Source organism: Columba livia, chromosome 2, assembly GCF_036013475.1.
Source record: "Columba livia isolate bColLiv1 breed racing homer chromosome 2, bColLiv1.pat.W.v2, whole genome shotgun sequence".
In the NCBI taxonomy this organism is placed as follows: domain Eukaryota; kingdom Metazoa; phylum Chordata; class Aves; order Columbiformes; family Columbidae; genus Columba; species Columba livia.
This window is the reverse complement of record NC_088603.1, coordinates 140,467,725-140,486,145: the sequence shown is the minus strand read 5'-3', so window position 1 is coordinate 140,486,145 and position 18,421 is coordinate 140,467,725. Positions and strand designations below refer to the sequence as shown.

The 18,421-nt window shown below is 46.9% G+C and overlaps 1 long non-coding RNA gene across 1 annotated transcript in view; it reads left to right on the top strand.

The window, feature by feature from the left end:
* LOC110355237 (uncharacterized) overlaps positions 1-12,155 on the top strand; it is a 46,983-nt gene extending 34,828 nt beyond the window's left edge. Inside the window, exon 4 of the long non-coding RNA XR_010470697.1 lies at positions 1,486-12,155. This is a non-coding gene — a long non-coding RNA (uncharacterized LOC110355237). The remainder of the gene's footprint in view (positions 1-1,485) is intronic.
* Positions 12,156-18,421: the final 6,266 nt, after the last annotated feature.

Below are 18,421 nucleotides of genomic sequence, written 5' to 3'. Positions count from 1 at the left end.
CACTCTCCACAGCCGGTGTTTTTGTTACACCGCTCCACAGCTCTGCATCGGCTGCTAGGTCATGAACTGGAGCCTCAAGCTGCTGAGGATCAGGATCACTGTGGTTATGTACCCATGTGGCACCCTGAGGACAAACCCTACAGGGATTTAGTGAAGGCTGCTCACTGTCCATCTCAGCCATGTGGTCTGCCTGAAAATGTGAGCTTTGGTGGTGTTAGAGACTGATTTATCAACAGCTGAAGCCATATTTGATCTAGGATTTAGTTCCAAGGTAAAAACTAAAAGATGCATGAAGAACTTGGGATCCTTTGCCTAATCCCTGTGCCTCCTACCCCACTGTTTCGCTGGGATGCAGAGCCTTTGGCTATCATTCCACTATCACATTTGGGATTATCCTGCAGAGCACAGTATTTATCCAGCCTTCTTCAGAGTGCAATGTCTACCTTGGGACCAGGACATAGTATCAAATTTTACACCTATTGTAGCTTCTACAAGTGAAAGGTGTTGGACCTGGTGGCCTTTGGCCTTTTGCCTAGGTGAGCTCTCAGAGTTTTCAGGTATAACAAACGGAGTTTTACATTTTTTAGGGTAGGGCTTATTTTACCAAAGAAGGTAACTGGTTAGTACTCTTCCTTTTGCCTGGGCTGTATTATGAGTGTATGATTACACAGCACTTCTTCAGCGGTGGATTGCTGTTCCCAGACAGGCTTCCTTTGGGAGCCTGCTGTAGAAGATTAGAGCTACACGTTCCCCATCCTGCAAAATCCGAAGGCAGGACTATGAGGAGGCACAGGACTAGTTCAGAACAGGCAGGATGTGCAAGGGTCACTGGGATCCATGCAACATCATAGAATGCCCTAAGTTGGAAGGGACCCACAAGGATCATCGAGTCCAACTCCTGTCCCTGTATGTGACAACCCCAAAATTCACACCATGTGTCTGCAGGCGTTGTCTAGTTGCTTCTTGAACACTGTCAGGCCTGGGGCTGTGACACCTCCCTGGGAGCCTGGTCCAGTGCTCCACCACCCTCTGGGTGAAGAACCTTTTCCTAAAGTCCAACCCAAACCTCCCCTGGTACATCTTCCTGACATTCCCTTGGGTTATATTGTTGGTCACCAGAGAGAAGGGATCATGTGTAAGGAAATCAGGAGAGAAAAGATTGTCAGCCTCTCCACCCATGTTCTCTGCCCAAAATGACTTCTGCTTGAAGAGCATCACAGTGCTAAGCAGCCAGTACCTTGCTTAGTTTGGGTGACTGAACCCAAAATCTTTGTGGAGGAAGTGCACCTTAGCATCCCTGGATGGCAATGACTATTCTTAGGGCAGTCCTACCTGTAAACACTGCCACAGTCCTCTGCACCCTGGAGGCACATGGTATGAGGTATGACCTGGTCCCAAGGACTGTATGAGGAGGAGATTCCTGGCAAAAACAGGAGCAGCACTCAGCTTCTCCAGACCCTTTCACCCTGTCTCCTTCCTTCACAGGAAGCTCCCTGAAATACTTTGTGGTAGCAAAAGGCCACTGCTGAAGGGATGGGAAGGAGCCCATACAGTGGAAGGTATGCATGTCTTCCTTCTACAACTTTTCTATTATCAGTAGAGAAAAAAGAAATAGCAGATGTATATCTGATGTGTTTACATGAAAACTGCGGTATTTACTGATGCTTTTAAGGTCACATTTTACTCCAGTCAAGCATTGAAAAAATCAGAGAATATCTTGCAGTTAGTTAGCTAAACACCTTTTTCTGCCTTTGGATTGGGTAAGGCAGATAGTCACAATAAACTTTATCTGGAGGACAGTTCAAGGAATTGGCGAGAGAGTCCAAAATCCACTAACTCAAGGTCACGGATCCACTCAAGGAGTCCAGGCTGGCTGGGCCGTGACCATAAATCATATTTGACACTGACTTGGTGACCCATGTAAAATGTGTGAGTCGGCACACAGCTTCCATGGGAGAAGCATCAACTGCCAGCAACAGATACAGGAACTGCTGCTTCTGTGAAGAGGCCCAGACTCCACTGCGCATGGAAAGACAATTTTCCACCTAATCACTAGGAGTTCTTGTCAAAGCATGTGTAGACATAGGAGTGTGGCCTAATCTTTCACCTAAGCCCATCTGGATGGAGCTATAAATCCAAGAAATTGCAGCCCGCAAACACAAGCAGGACACGCTCCAGATGCTCCTGCCCATCACACCAAGCACTAGCAGGGGACATCATGTTGTGGAACTTCCTCTTGGGAGCCTCACAACTTTCTGGAACCACTGTGGGCACCATCACTATGGTATCCAAATATGTCCCAGTGACACAGTGAGACGGGGAATTTTAGAAACGTGAAACTGAGAGACAGCAAAAGTGTATTGCCTAAGGTTTTCTGGCCATCAATGGTTCAGTAAAAAAAAAAGGTCTCTTGAATAGAAGTTCCATGTCTTATGTGCTGAAACACCTTTCCTAGGGAACATGCTCTCAGGCTGAGTAATTGAAACTCCCCACTTGCTCGTTTGGGTGTGAAGAAATTATATGTATGGCAAAGTTGTTCCCACAGTCAGCTCGCAGGTGTATGGCCTCGGTTCATGTAGTCCTTTAGAATGGAAAGCCTGAAGCCAGATTGCACTGTTACATCCCTGTTATGTTCCAGTTCTGTCCACAACACATAAAACCAATGTGAACTAGAGCAAAGTTTATTGGGAGTCTCTAACACAAAAATAGAAGCCTCCTACACTAAACAAAGCAAGTGCTGTGCATGCACTAAGGCATGTGTGAGGGAGACTGCTTGTAAATATTCTCTGTAGTCTGCGTAGGAGTTGTGCGGAGACAGCCTGAAGACCGCCAGCAGCAGAAAAAGGAGATAAATGGGCATTTATTCAGCTGAGCATCTGGGGAGAAGGGTTATAATATGCGCTAGGACAAACTCAGGATTGAAGCTATCAAACTACGCCCTGGCAAACTGAAATAATAAAGGCCTGAGCTTGGCATTGCTGCCTTGTACAGCTCTGTCCCATGAGGCGGGTTTCACAAAGGTGAGAAAGTGTCTCTCATCATATCTTTTTTCTCTTCACTTGGCAGTTTTCTGTGTTTCTTAGCTAAAATCTCAGAGAAAGGAGTCACAAATCTGTGTGTAACAAACTTCCACGAGCTGCAAATACCCTTCCCAGCCAAGAGACCCCAGGAAGTCTTGGAAAAATAATTAAGCTACGTAAACAATATTCTTGACTTTCTCCTAAACTGGTTGATCCCAACCCTGGCCCTGCAGCTGCTCCCTGGGCACAGGTGGGCTCTGCTGCCTGCGCCCACCCAGAGCTTCCTGATTTCAGTAATTTCAGGACAAGAGGTGCTGGAGGCACCTCCTCATCAGGGGCTGCTCCTCGCTGCCTCCCCCACGGCCCCCGACAGCCCCGCCAGCCGCTGCCTCTTCGGCAGGAAATTCTTCCGTGCTGCCTCAGGCAGGTTCATTCTGCTTCCCTACTTATCTGGGGTTTATATTTTCAGCCAAAAAAAGTTAAAGCATAACCAAGAAAGATAGGACAATTGTGGGGGGGGAAGTTAGTTACCTGCATTTTCCCAAAATGTGGTAAATGCAAGCAATTTTTTAATGTGACTTATGGAAATACAACTTCATCCCTTGCTTCTTTTTCCATCCCACCAATACCAGACCCTGCAGTCTCCAGTGCTTTCCCAGAGCCAGAAAACATGTGTTTTTCTCTAGGCTTTTTGAAAAATTGTTCAATAATTCAATTTAACAATTTTCTTTTAAAAAAATCATACAAAAGCCAACATCTAGGATAAAACATTTCAGATTAAAAGCCATATGTTTGATAAGGGATGACTAACCAAAAATAGCATTATTAAGGAGAAATTTCAGGCATCTCTAGACCTTTGTCACCAAAGGATTTTGTGACCAATACAAGGCCCATCTCTCTTAGAACAAGGATTGAATATACATAAGCAAACAGTTTAAATCCACTACATTTATTTTGTTAATTGTAGAAGTTTTATCGCTTCAGGAGACCTGAAAGTTCACAAATATTAATTCTGAACTCATCTCACCAAGTGTCTTCAGTTACATTTCACCTTTGTTACTGCACAGCATGGAAAAGTTGTGGATGCTCCAACCCTGGAAGTATCCATGGCCAGGCTGGATGGGGCTTTGAGCAGCCTGGTCTAGTGGAAGGTGTCCCTGACCATGCAAAAATAGTGTGTCTACATTGGAACCTCAACACCCTTGCACTCATTTTGGATGCCTATACATATAAATACCTGTGCATGCATATGAATGTACACAAAGATACATGCACACACTGGCCAAAATGGGACTTCAGAAGCACCAGTGTGAACGTGTGCAAGAATTGGCATGGAAAAATACACGGCATGTTCTTCTTTCTATTTTTTCAAACATCAGTTTTTCTGCTAGTACGGTATCCCAGTGTCTACTGGGCCATTGTCAGCCCTGCACATGGACACACGTATACATGTATATGTACCCAGGAAACAGCACTGGCTGAAGACTGGGCAGGATTTATGAATCAGTGGCCACGTGGCTCCTCCAGTGACACTGAAGCAGGACATGCATCCTTTCCTCCTTGCTGTTGTGATACTCCCAGGGACTTGGGTGTTTCAGGAAGGGAGGATATTTCTCAAATTTACTCAAGGGCAGTTGTGAGCTTTGACTGATTGCTTGAAACATCGCATCTTCCAAACATGCCCAACTGGAAATAACAGCAGCTCATGAAGAACTAGAGGATGTATGGCTGGATGTATGGCTCTGCCCTGAGCCCTAGCGTCACTTATCTACAAACTCTCATAAACAAATCAAGCTCAATTTAAAACATCTTAGATTGATAACCCTATACTCCTGTTAGGAAGCAGTCCTATGGGGCTCTACGCCTGCTCAGCTGCTGTCTTGATTTTTCCGTGGTCAGCTCTGTCCTTTACCTTTGGTCTTGCCTCATTTCTGTCCAGCCTGTGAAATGCTCGAACCCTTTGATGGGCAGCAGTCACATCCCCCTTCCCCTCGTCCTGCTAGCTGAAACAAGACTGACACTTAAGTCTCCTCTTATAACATAGGCTTTTCTACCCTCTGCTCATTTTTATGCCCTTCTCCACAACTCCAACAAATCCCCTCTGAATGCAGGTGAATGCAGCTTTCTGGACGACACACAAAAGAGCCCTGTACCAGGGCATGAAGCCTGCCCTCGCTCTGCTGGTCAGTCTTTCCTTTAATACACAATAAAACTTGCACTTCCCAGACATTAGTGGCTCATAGTCATGTTGTGACTGATCAATGCAGTGTGATGCAACTTGTGCACCAGATCCCCCCACCAGCACACTCCCAGACCTCTTCTCCCCACAGCAAATGGCCATTTCGGTAGCAAATGGTGCCCAAGAACTGAACATCTTCAACCATACAACAGGCAGCTTAGAGTCCAGAACTATTGTTCCATCCCTGCGCATGGAGAAGGAACTGGGAAAATGCACTACGTTTTTGCAGTGCCTGGCTAGAGCTTCTGCCTCGTTATTAGGGGGAGAAGGGGTATCCCACAGAAACTGGGGAAAAGCAGTGCTCTTGTGGCAGCCTGTCCTCTGGCAAGTGTATTTGTGCAAGGGCAGGCATGGTGTGGTCAGCAAAGGCCTGAGCCACAGCTGTTACTGTCACAACCTAGGAAGCGTAGGGAAGGACAAAGTGTCCCAAGTCGTGGTTGCAGCTGAGCTTGAACTGCCTTGGACTAATACACACAAAAATCTTGCTCCAACCCTGCCTCTATTTCCAGCTGAAGAGCATCTATCTATTAATAGCTGATGGCAGAGCTTCTTGTTAGAAATTCTCAAATCAGGCCCTATGCCCTGCACTATTATGGTTCATGTCATTTCCATTACTGCCCTCCGCTGCTCACTGCTCAAACCAACGAGAATTCTGTGGGTAGCATCTCATGTACCCCATTACTGACAGTACCCAACACTGTATCATCAGTTAATGTCACTGTCTCCTTTTGTCTTCTGGTGCCACAGCTGGGAATGAAACATTAAATAAGGTCTATTCTAAGTCTAGTCCTAGAGGAATTACACTAATAATTGCTTCTGGCATGTTTGTTCTTGTTCCATCATAACCCATCATGATCTTCCTGTCTCTCAGTGCTTTATCTTAAAATTTGTGTTTCTCCACTATAAGAAATAATTTCCTGGTGTTATTTTGACCTCTTAGTGTAGATTGACTACATTTGCCTCGTCTGAAAAGGTCAGTTATCTTACAGAAGAGAGGCACCATATTAATTTGGCATGATCTACCTTGGGCAAATTCATGTTGTATTTCATCCCATTGTCAGTTATCTGTTGTCTCTTTCCTTCAGCAAGGTTTTTATGTCCAGCTGATCCACATATCCAAAGTGTGAGAAGGAAGGAAAAAAGATAAAAGAGTTGAATTCCCTTCTGTACTCTGCTGTGTGTCTGTGACACTGCAGCTGCTGCAGTCCATGCATGCAGCCTAAAACAGAAGGAACAGAACAAGGAGTAAAATCATGAGCTCTCCCATGAAGCTCTCCCATGGAGCATGGACGGTACATCCTTCCTGATAGAACCTGTTGCCTCATGAAACTCAGAGCCTGAGGGGCTTAGTCAAATATCTTAGAGATGAAACGCTTGCAATTATTAAAAGACAATTAAAAGGATTATCTTTCCTCATACTCCATAAACTGTTCCCTAGCTGGGCTAGGAGGACATGAACTCCGCAGTTGAAGAGCAAAACGTGCACAATGTAAATTTAACAACTTCCTCTGTACTGTTTGGCCACTGTCGCAGAGAAGACATCACTGCAGACGAAGCACTGCTCTTCTGCACCACAGCCATGGCTGCATCTTCATTACAACCTTCACGGTGCATTTCCATTGCAGAGACACACTGATTCTGAGGAGCATGGAGGTGTGCAGATACCATTTGCTTTCCACACATTGCATGTGGAAGTAGACAGCGTGAGAAAGTTCTTGTGTAAACACCATGCCAGGCAGGAGTGTGCCTGATGGCACAGGTGGTGGGTTCAGTCAGCGAGGAGGCTCTGTATCAACTTGTTGATGCTTAGGGAAAGGATGGTGCCTATTGATTAGGGCACGTAGGCAGATGAGCTGCAGACACGGAGCAGGGTTTCAGGGTCTGCAGCTCACTGGGAGCGGCTTCCTTGTGAGAATGTGGCTGGCAGATGCACAGATGTGTGTGCAGCCAGCTCTGCAGAACACACAGCACCAGTGCAGCACGGAACGCAGCGGGGCCCCTGGCTCTGCCCCTCGGCACACAGCCACACGTTGGGCACCACAGGGAACTCCAGGATGGCAGGCGCCAGTGGCTGGCACGCCACCAGCCTCCCCCATGCTGGAGGAGCCTGGGGTTGGGTCCTTCAGTAAGGGGTGCTACCCAAACAGCCAAGGCCCGCATGCCCCACAAGCTGGGTAGTGATGCTGTAGATAATAATCATCTTTACCGATGTTTCCACTGCCCAAACCGTGCAGAGATACCTCTTGGAATGCACTTGACCTGAGCCCCAGCCTGCTCTGGCCTTTTTGCCAAAGCCAGCCTGAAAGTCTTGTTCTGGCTGCCAGCCTGTTCCCCGTTCCAGCAGAAGCAGAGGGAGCAGGAGCTGCTGAAGTGGGGTGTGAGGAGGTCTCGGGACACAGCCTGAGATCTTTTCTCTAGTGGACACAAGATCAACCTGCAGAATGGTGGCCTTGGACTCCTGTATCAGGTGAGGATTTTGGTGAGCTAAAGATTCGGATCTTTAACCTAACCTTCGGGCTTTGTTGCTCTGAAGCCAACTTGGCCCTTCTGGAACCGCAAGTTCGAGGCAGTAAGACCTTCACTGGAACATGATGAGTTGTCCTCCCCTCTTCCCACCCCCACGCCAGATCTCCACCACAATTCAGGAAGATACTGCTATATTACAACAATAAGAGGGCAGGCCAGCTGATGGAGCAAGCAGCTCTCATCAAGTGTTTAATAGACTAAAATATGGAAATTGTGGGTATCAGTTTCTTCCCAAGTAGCAAGTGATAGGATGAGAGGAAACAGCCTCAAGTTGTGCCAGGGGAGCTTTAGATTGGATATTGGGAAAAATAGCACTGGAACAGGCTCCCCAGGGAAGTGGCTGAGTCACCATCCTTGGAGGTGTTTAAAAGACATGTAGATGTGGTGTGTATGGACAAGGTTTAGTGGTGGACTTGGCAGTGTTAGGTTGACAGTTGGACTCGATGATCTTACAGGTCTTTTCCAACCTAAATGATTCTGTGGTTCTATAAGAGAGCTGGTGGCCAGCACAGTCTTCTAGCAACTGGACCAGAAAAGCAGAGGACTGGGAAGAGGAACAAGGGAGAAGACAGTTACTCTTTTGCCAAGCATGTCCTACCCCACTCTCTTGTGCAGCCTCCAGGGACGTACAGCCTGTGCAGAGCTTTTTGGGCAGAGGGACGATGTGTTGAGCACCACCACAAGCATCTCCCCTTGCTGCCCAACACGGTCCTGCCAGCCTGTCCACCAGCCTGTACATACTCAGCTCTCCCACCAGCTGCTGGCATGGAGATTTGGAGAAAAGGGACCTCCTGGCTGCTGGTGGAGCCGGGTCCCCTCAGGAAGCAGACCCCCAGGAATGGTGCATCCTTTCACCTCACATGTTGTACGTTTCTTAGTCTCAAGCTACATGTGTATTCTGCAGATGGCAACGTCCTTCCCCAGGGGTCTACAGTGGAACCCAACATGCCTGGGAAAGGCAGTTTAAGCCTGATGAGTTCTTCAAAACCACCCCACATATATTTATCCAGCTGCCATTTCCTAAACTGGCGGGACTTTCTATGAGTGCAAACCCTTCTAACATTCAGTGAACATCAACAATAACAAAAACAAATAAAGAAACCAATTCTTACTTAATCTTTCACGAGCTTGAATTTTACAACTGACTGTCACAAAACAGAGTAGAATCTTTGAGTGCTTTTGATATTGGATAATCCATAAAACTTTTATTTAGAAAGAAAACATAAAACATATTGAGAAGATAATACTGTCCTCCCTGCTGTGAACTTAATGTACTGGCTCCCTCATAGCCAAGTGGTAAAGAAATATAACAGTGATTTTGCCCAAGTACTAGTTTCTCTGTCGCACCTTGTTGAGTAGAGCCAATACATCACTCATAGTGTTCTCTTCAGATAATGTCAAATGACAACAAGGCAGAACATGCAGATTTCAAATAAGGCAGGACAATAATGCTAGGAGAGCTTATAATAAAACAATTGGCTCTGGGTTTCTTTAACAACATTTATCTTTAAACAACTGCACCGAAATCCACCTCAGTTTAACAGCTTTTAAATGAAAGGACACACAGTCCCAAAACTGTTGACATTTTGACTATGGCTTTTAGCAAAACAATGTAAAAATGCATCCATCTCTATAAAGGTTCAACTAAAGTATCTTGAGAGCTCCCTCACTTTGTTTCAATTTGTTCTAGTCCCACAGCAACCAGGACTTAGTCACTCCGTATAAACTATGACTCCTTGGTGCAAGATTTGTAAAAGGAACTTGCCTCAGAAGATACTGCATATGGTAGCAAGGGACGGTACTGTTTTTCTCAACATTTTCACAGCTTGGCATTTCAGAGAAAAAAAGAGCTCATTAAACAGCTAGTTAATACACCATGAATGACCTTGCAAATAAAAAAAAACATAAGAATAAAATTCTCACAAAACTCATATTTACATATGTCAGCTTGGGTAGGTTGAAAAGGGGTGGAAAACAGTGTGGAGTCTCCAAACTCCCAATCCAAATGTCTCTGGCTTTGCCCAGGCAAGCTGTCAGGCTGCCTTCCTAGATAAGAAAGGGTTTTATGACCAGATCTTACTTAGCGAGAAGGCCGGTGTCACGCGATGGCCATCCTGCATGCCAGGGTCCAGCCTATGACCTTCACTTCCGAAGGTGATCCCCAGTCCACACTGACCACAGTTTCTCCCAGTACAGGATTTCATGACATGAAAAATGGAGTTCCACATGTGGAAAAAAAAGCCCTCAGAGAAGAAAACACGGCTGTGGACTGGGGCCAATTGGATCACTCTGGCTTGCTCCCACTGTTTGAGTAAAGAACATGCCCCTCCCAGAATATATCCTGTCCCTGAGAATTTAATGCAGATGAAAACTTCAGTGTGCTCTCAGCTGACATAAATTTGCATAATTTCATGAATCGAACCAGCTAGACCAGGAGTTGATAGAAAACCTAATCTCTGGTTGCTGAAAGCTACGCCTGGGATACTACTTTCACTAGACTTTGTTGAATGAACTAGCATCCTTCTGCCTGACCACCATTACATAAACCATAGAACAGTGTTTTCCCCTGGACATGCTCTTCTGTCTGACCAAAAGGCCACAAAAGACAGAGCTGACAGGAGCCTCAGGAAATCAGCTAGCCCATTGTCTACCCTGAAGTGGGATTAGCTGTAGATTTCTTCCATATCTTTAGATCCCACAGCCTGTGGATATTCCTAGGAGGTTTGTTATTTAATGACTGGGCAGTTTTATCCACAGCAAGACAAAAAGCAGAGGGAATCTGCACCCCTGCAGGTGCAGAGCTCATTTAGAGGCAGCTCCTCACCAAGATCCCACCAGGATGTTGGAGTGGGACTGGGCTGGGAAGTAGCAAGGAGCCCAAACTGCCAACACGGGGATCCACCAGCAGCGTATTTTCACATGTACATAGGCAAGGGTAGCAAACAGGCTCTGGCCGCTGCCATCAGTGATGTTCTGGAAGCCTGGAAGTAGTAGAAGATATCCTGTGTGATTATTTGGGTTCAGCTGATGTGCATGAGTCATGGACTCAACAGTTCTCTGAAGCTGTGGGCCCCAGTACCCTCTGCATGGGAGTTTAATGACTGCTCTCCATTCTTGTGCCTGCTGTAAATTGCTTGTTACTCCAGCTATCACACATCTGTCTCTTAGCTCTCTCCAGACCTTTTTTTTAAATGTGGCAATATGTCCCTGGTGGATTAATTCATTGATTTATCAAGCACAAGTATACGACTGAGATTTATGAAAGTTCATTTCTTCAAGTGAAACAGAATTAATGAATGCAAAGAGTCCTCCAGGGATACTGTTTCTTTGCAGAGAAAATAATCACCACTTTTCATTTGTTCTACCAACGTTTTTACCTTATGCTCAGCTGTGGTTTCCACACCTAAACCAATGCAACGACACCAAACCAAGTATCCTGACCACCCTTATACACCCTGCAGTAACACACCCGTAGTTGAAAAATAGAATCCAGCACTGATGAAAGAGAAACAGAGACAAAAAAGAAGTCCTTCTTGCCATTAGAACCACCAACCATTTGCTTATTAATTTAAGTTCATCAAATCACCCTCCAGTAATTTCTAGCTTAATTTAATCTTGCTTGCCTTTTAACACCAAATTAAAAAGACAGATACCACAATAAGCATAATAAATCAACCAACTTGCAGCAGCATCAAACACATAAACACATCCACAAACCTGAACAGGGAATAACACCTGATGGAAGTTCTCCAGAAGATTATGTTATCTGTCATTTCTGTTGGAACCTCCCTCTAACGTAAATCAGGAGAGAGCATGCATAGACTTGGGCATTGTCCCAATATACACAAGGGCACAACTCATGACCAAAATGTTTCAGAGTCAAATCCTCCTGGAGCATCCAGGTGGAGATGGTATTGTGTGCTCCTCACTGCTCTAAGGGCTTGATAGAGATACGTCGGTGGAATTGCTGTCCTTCAGGATTTCTTCAGGCCAAAGCTGGACACAGGCAGTAATGTGCAGCCTACTAAGGCTCACTGACGACCTGCATCTGCGTGTTTGGTTGAGCATGTACATGCTTGTGAGTGGAAGGGGGAGGCAAAAAAGTCAGAAAACAGCATAAGATCTCAAGACATACATTAATTTTCCCAGCAATTACACAAAGTCTACACTTTTAATTAAAGTTAAATTAAATTAGCTCTAGACCTCTGACCCATGGAAAGAGTCAACAGCTGCCTGATGGGGTAATATCAGAGCAAACAGGGGTTTTCTATTCTCCAAGGGGTCAGCTGTAAGCTGAAGATCTCAGCTGAACCACCACTATGTATTACTTGTAAAGCAGCATACTGCTCTCTCGGTGTTGTAGAAATATAAGGAATATTACCACAGCAGCTTCAGAAAGCTTCAGGGAGTGCCAGACCCTGTTCCTACAGTGTGATATTAATGCCCTGTAAGAGGGGCTCTGACTCTGCACCTCAGCCTTCATGAGAATGCGTGGCAGGATGGGGCGCACGTGGCAAGCTTGAGCAGCCACCTTTCAGCATCCACCACAGGCGGTGCATCCCCTCAGACGGGTGTGCCCAGGGCCACCACAGTGACTGACAGCATCCGAGTTAGGTGGGGCCCTGCCAGGGTCCATGCATTGAGCAAGGATCACAAAGCAAAGCCTGAGATATTCACCCTCTCCTTCCTGCACTTCTTTGCTCTCTTGAGGTTCAAGCAGAGTCTTTTAAAGAAGAGACTTGGCCAAGCTGGGCATTACTTTTCCCAAACTAGCCAAAGGAGAAGGCAGAGATGACCATCAATCACCCCATTATATGGCTGTTTAGTGGCTGGAGAGTATTTGCCCACAAAGTGGAAGACCACGTCTCAGTCCCCGCTCCTCAGCATGATGACAGCCCAGGCTTTCCTCCACCCACCCACAGAAACCCTCAGGCTCTCTCTGTTCCTGCTCCCAAGCTGCCTTCCTGTCTGAACCCAGCTCTGCTTGTGCCACCCCGAGTCCTGGTTGTTTAAGGATATAAATCACACAGAAAACTATTGGTTTGAATGCCTTCAGGCTGAGGAGAGTGGTGGATCCAGGTGCTTCCCAATGCTGAGCAGGAGTGCCAGCCATTATGCTTATTCCCAGTGGCAAGCAGAAGTGCCACCAATAAGGGTGACATTCCTATGATGGCAGCTGCAGTGCTTTGTGGTGAACTCAGAGAAATGCATACAGGCAAACACAGGCTGGAAATGGGTGAATTTCAGGTTCTTCATGCTAAAAGTCCAGATTTTGAGGGAGTTCACATGTGCCTGCTTTCTCAGGGCATTTCCTTCATTTCCTGCATGGCCGGACAACTAGGGAACATAGGTATTTCAAATTCGGGCTTTGCTGAAGAGAAGGTATTTTGGATTGCTTTCTGAAGGTAAGGCACCTACATTTCAGCAAAATCCAGTTTCAAGCACTCTTTCATTGAAAGTTGCTAATAAAACAGTTACCCAAGAGCTTTATGTCGCAATAGCAATAGCGTCTTGGGTTTATTGGGATAGGAGTTAGAAATGGCGTTAAATGGAATTTTACATGAACCCAAGCTAAACATGGGAAGACAAATATTGTCATTCTTCCAGTGTGCTTCAAATCGTGTGTTTCACGCCTGGTTTTAAGCCCTGGAGCTTAGGCATTAAAGACAAAGATGCCCCAGAAGAGTTCAGCAAATCTCTTTTTCTAAAAGGTGGTTCATATAACAACCTAATTTAGCCCTAGTGTAATTCTGCTGCTTCCAAACCCAAGGGGTTTTTTGCTTGCTGCAAAAAAGCTGGGAAAAGACTCAGAAAACAATATGAAAAAAGCCTTTCCATGTCACAGCTCCTCTCTGTGTTAAAGTCTAGGCACATAACACAAGATCTGTGGCGTATTCAGTGTACTGTGGCCCAGGGAACTGAATCTCTCAAGGGATCTCCCAAGATCAAGGCTCAAAACATACTCCATGACCTCGGGAAAAGTACTTCCCTCTTTCTCTGGCTAGGTCTATCATATAAATTAAACCGTGTCAGGGGATGTTCCAGGGCATTGGAATTCAATCCTCTATAAACTGTTGACATAATCCTTGGCATCAGTTTCGCTGAAGCCAACTGGCAGTGTCCCAGACAGTTCCCCACACAGCTCAGGAGTCAGCACAACCCCAGGCCATCCCCAGGAGACCCGCAGAAGGCGTTGGAGGGAACCGCAGTGAACACGCCAGTCAGCCGCTGTGCCCAGCAGCGAGCCCAGGCTTGTTGTGTTGACTAGTACAAACTCAACCCATGCACCTAAAATGGGGATAATGTATCACTCACTTCCTTTGTAAAGCACTTCGGGATTTAAGGATGCAACTACTGTTATAATCCTTGCCGACACACAGCTGAAATACCCAAAAGATTATTTGAAAGTGCTTGCAAGTAAAGGTGTCTTTCCCCCTTCAGAGTACGGGACAGGTAACAGCTGCCAGAAAAACACATCCTATAGGAAGTTCATGCTTACACCTACAGGTAATGCCTGCCACAACAACAGCAAAAGAGAAATAGCACGGTGGGCAAGATTTCTAATTTCCTCCTCTTTTTAAGTGCAAGAGAAAAGACGATTATGCATTGCTCCCCTCCCTGTACGGAGCAGGGTGGCCTTGTCCTTCTCCAGAGATCTTTTGCTTTGGCTGGCACTCTCTACCCACCTGATGGTCCTGCTGTGGCCATAGGAGCCAGGCCACCTGTGTTTGTGTAATGGATGCCAACAGGCCACCTGTGCTTGTGTGATGGATGCGCTTTCAGCACTGGAACAGATTTGAGCCAACCATCCTCTCTTCCAGAAAGGGCTCACCTGGAGAGCACTTGGTTATGCTACAAATCTGCTCTAGAGGAGAGGAAGCCTGGATTTAACGCAAAAGGAATGGAGAGAAGGTAGAAGCAGAGAGAAAGCACTCTCCACTTTTTAGAACCACTGATTTCCCTCATGCTTGCCAAGCATGCTGGAGCTCCTCACCCTGTTTGGCCTGTCACTTGAAAATATTTTGCTTACAGTGCCCCACTGATCCGTCCAGATGCACAAACAACTGGCATCTCCTCCAGCTGCTTTGGACTTCAGCAGAGCTGGGAGCTGGGTTCAAAATACAAGTCATATTTCATCCACGATATTTCAGCCCTCAGTGAAAGGCAGTCACTTACGGAATGGGATGTTGGAGCTTTGTAACAATTAATACTGGCATTAATTACCAGTTTGCACATTCAAGGGCCACACTTTTGGGCAAATGGACACATAAATGATTGCCAACACTGAGCATCTTCTGTTTGCTCACCCTGAAACAGCAGGCTTTTCCATCACCTCCCCACGCTCCTCCTGCCAAACAGAACATACTTGGTTATTCTTGATTTAAATGTGTACAACTTTATCTGTATTGTAGTATTTCTAATGAAAAATGTGTACACAAATTTGCTTACTAATGTAGGCTAACATGCTGCACAGTGTGAGATTGATACATTCAGGCAAAACAATCCTATTTTGGAAACGGGCTATTTCTCAGACTTTTGTTCACAGCACCTTACACATAATTTCCCTCAGAGCTGTTTCCCACACCTCTATGCACACTTGGTGTGCAGGTGCATTACAGCCCACAGCTGGAGCTGTTTCGTAGGTAATGCTTTCCGTGTATAAAACAATACAAAATGGAACTGGTGATAATTACTACAGCAGCTCTTCTTTTTCTAAGATTTTGGAAAAAGCACAATCTCTGACAAAGGGAGGCATTCAGCTGTGCTTTCATCCAGTAAACAGTTGCCTAGGTGTTCACTGGCCCATTTTACAGAGGGGAGGTGTTTGCAAGGGGCTTTCATCCTCAGATTATGCCCTCTGCACAGATGATCATCAGCCACTGCTCTCTCATCTCATTTTGCAATGAAGGAATAAAAATATAGTTGCAGACTTGGAAGGACCAAATTCCAATGAAACATTACTGCTGCAGAGAAGCCAGAAGAGTTCAGTCGGTAGAGAACTGGTTGGCTGGTTGTAGCAGAACTTACTCTGTTATCACACCTCTCTCCTGGTCGCAAAATAAAGGTAAATAATAACCCTACAAAATATTATTTTTGGCAGTAGCTTTGTATTGAAAAATGAAGATGCTTCATTGCTCCCAGTATTTATTAAATTAGATGGATTACTAGCTAGTAGGCTACATTTTTAAAAGCGTTCTTTTGGCCAAGTCCTCCTATCATGAATTGTCCAACTCCGAAACTCTCTTCTGCCTCATTGTTCCCAAACCTGCAACTTTCTACAGCATTTACAAACAGCTGCACTTTTCAGAAAGGCAGAAATACTCTCAAATTTAGCTACATTTTGCAATATCTGCCTCAGACGTTCACAGGACTCCAGACACAGCCTCTCCTACCTTTCAAATGGAATTGCTTTCAACTGACAGAGCTTGAATCTACACCCCTGACTCAGCCCTTTCCACAGCCAAACCACTGCACAGGTACATAAAATATATGGCCAGCTGGCAATAGTTCACTTCTGAAGCTTAACCCTTCGGATTTCTCAAAGGAGAGCAACCCCTGCTTCACACTGTCCAAAGCCTCTTCTGCTCTGGTTTTAATCCTGCATCCACCCCGGGCTTGTCTCCCGAGCGGCCGTGAGCAGAACGGCGGCCCTTGGTACCACCTGCCGGCTCCTGCAGGCTCAAGCTGGGGGTCAAGGAAGACAATTTCGGGAAAGTCATTTATGCACCGAGCAGGAAAAGCACGTGGCAGTGAAGTGGAGTGAAGCGAGTCCTTTATTCAGAGAAAAGCCAGTGAGGTGGGGGCAACTGTGCTGTTAAACAGATACATACTCTGAAGGAGAGAATGGAGGAATATACGCTAAAACCAACTCCACTTTTGTTCTTTGAAAGATCATGGGAAACAAAACCGTGTTTTATTTCATTAAAAAAACCGAGGCATTTGGTCCAAGCCACCCTGTCTTGACAAAGCATGAAGCTTTAAGGGGTGTGACTCGTCGGCGGACACCCCGTGCCCAGCTCCCTGCCGGGGAGGCGGCACAAGACCGCCCGGGGTTCTCGGCTCTCCTCCAGGCGAAGCCATTTCCTCGCATCTCCGAAGCCTCGGCCCCAGGGAGCCCGCGCGGAGCTCGGGAGCCGCCCGTGAGGCGCTCAGGCTCTAGAGGCAGAGAAGGGGGTGTCCGCCGCCGCGGGGCCGCCATGTTGGCCGCGCCGCCCGCTGCCTGCCCTCACGGCCGCCCCCTCGCTCCCCAGCGACCCCCGGGGCTTTCTGCGCGCGGGCGGCCCCGGCCCGGGACGCGAGGCCGAGCGAGCGGCCCCGTTTGCGGCACCGCGTCCGCCTCCGCTGCGCTTTGCAGCCCGCGCGCCCCGCGGCGGCGGGCCCAGCGGCGGCGCAACGCCGCCATCTCGCGGCGGGGAGCGCGGCACGCGCCGCCGGCGGCAAAATGGCCCCGCGGCCGCCTCGGCCGGCCCGGCGAACCGGGACTGCGGGAGCCGAGCTCGGGGGAAAGAACCGCGTCTGGGAGGGAGCCTCGGCTTAGGGGGAACAAGGCTTAGCGGAGAGCGGGAGAAAAGGCTCCGGCAACAAGACAGCCCACAGAGGTCAAGGGCGCCAAAGCGCTTCATGGGCTGCCGGGTTGTGCTTGAGGCGGGGCCGTGAGAGCCACTTGGGAGAGATTTTCTCCCAGGCGACACCAGCGGATCGGCTGCTTTCCCCCCCAAATTAACATCTCCCTGGAAAATGTAGTAAGGTGCATGAATTTTAAAAAGTTGAGGCATTCAGAGTGTTGGTCTCTTCTCCCAAGCATAGGACCAGAGGAAATGGCCTCAAGTTGTGCCAGGGGAGATTCAGGTTGGATATTAGAAAACTTTTCTTCACAGAAAGGGTTGTGAAGCACTGGAACAGGCTGCCCAGGGAAGCCGTGGAGTCACCATCCCTGGAGGTGTTTAAAAGATGTGTAGATGAGGCTCTTACGGACATGGTTTGGTGCCAGGTTTAGATCATGGTTAGACTCTATGATCTTAAGGGTCTCTTCCAACCAAAATGATTCTATGATTCAATGAAACTTCAAAACTATTTAGGCAAATCTACATCTGATGGGAAGAAGGACTTTCTCGCTCTGTGTTGGTTTCATAACAGTGAGATGCATTCTAGTGTTATTTCGGAGCTTGCAGATGTAAGGGTGTAGAGAGAGGGCTGCTCCGCCCCATTTCCCTGCCAAACTTCATTTCTTTGAAGTTTCTCATACCACTTGCCTGCCTCGGGCTGAATTTCAGCTTGAAACTTTCCTAAAAATAGTTCAGCAAGGACCAGAACCCATGCTAAAATAACACAGTCATTTTGTACCATCAAAACACATGAATCAGTGCAAATCAGAGCACCTCCATGCACTGAGGCACGAATTTATCAAGAAGCCAGGGGTGTAACTTTAGCCCAAACTACTAAAACATTAAAAACTGTAGCAAATGTTCTTCTCCATAGGGGCTTTTTAGAATTTGGCAGCTAAAATCCTCGAAGATGCGTTAAATTCCAGTGCAGGACCACCATGGATAAAGGAGACCTGCTTTCCCTGCCAGCGCTGCTTGTGGCTGCTGCAGATCACTCCGGGTGGTTTGTGCGCTTACCTGCCCCACTGGTG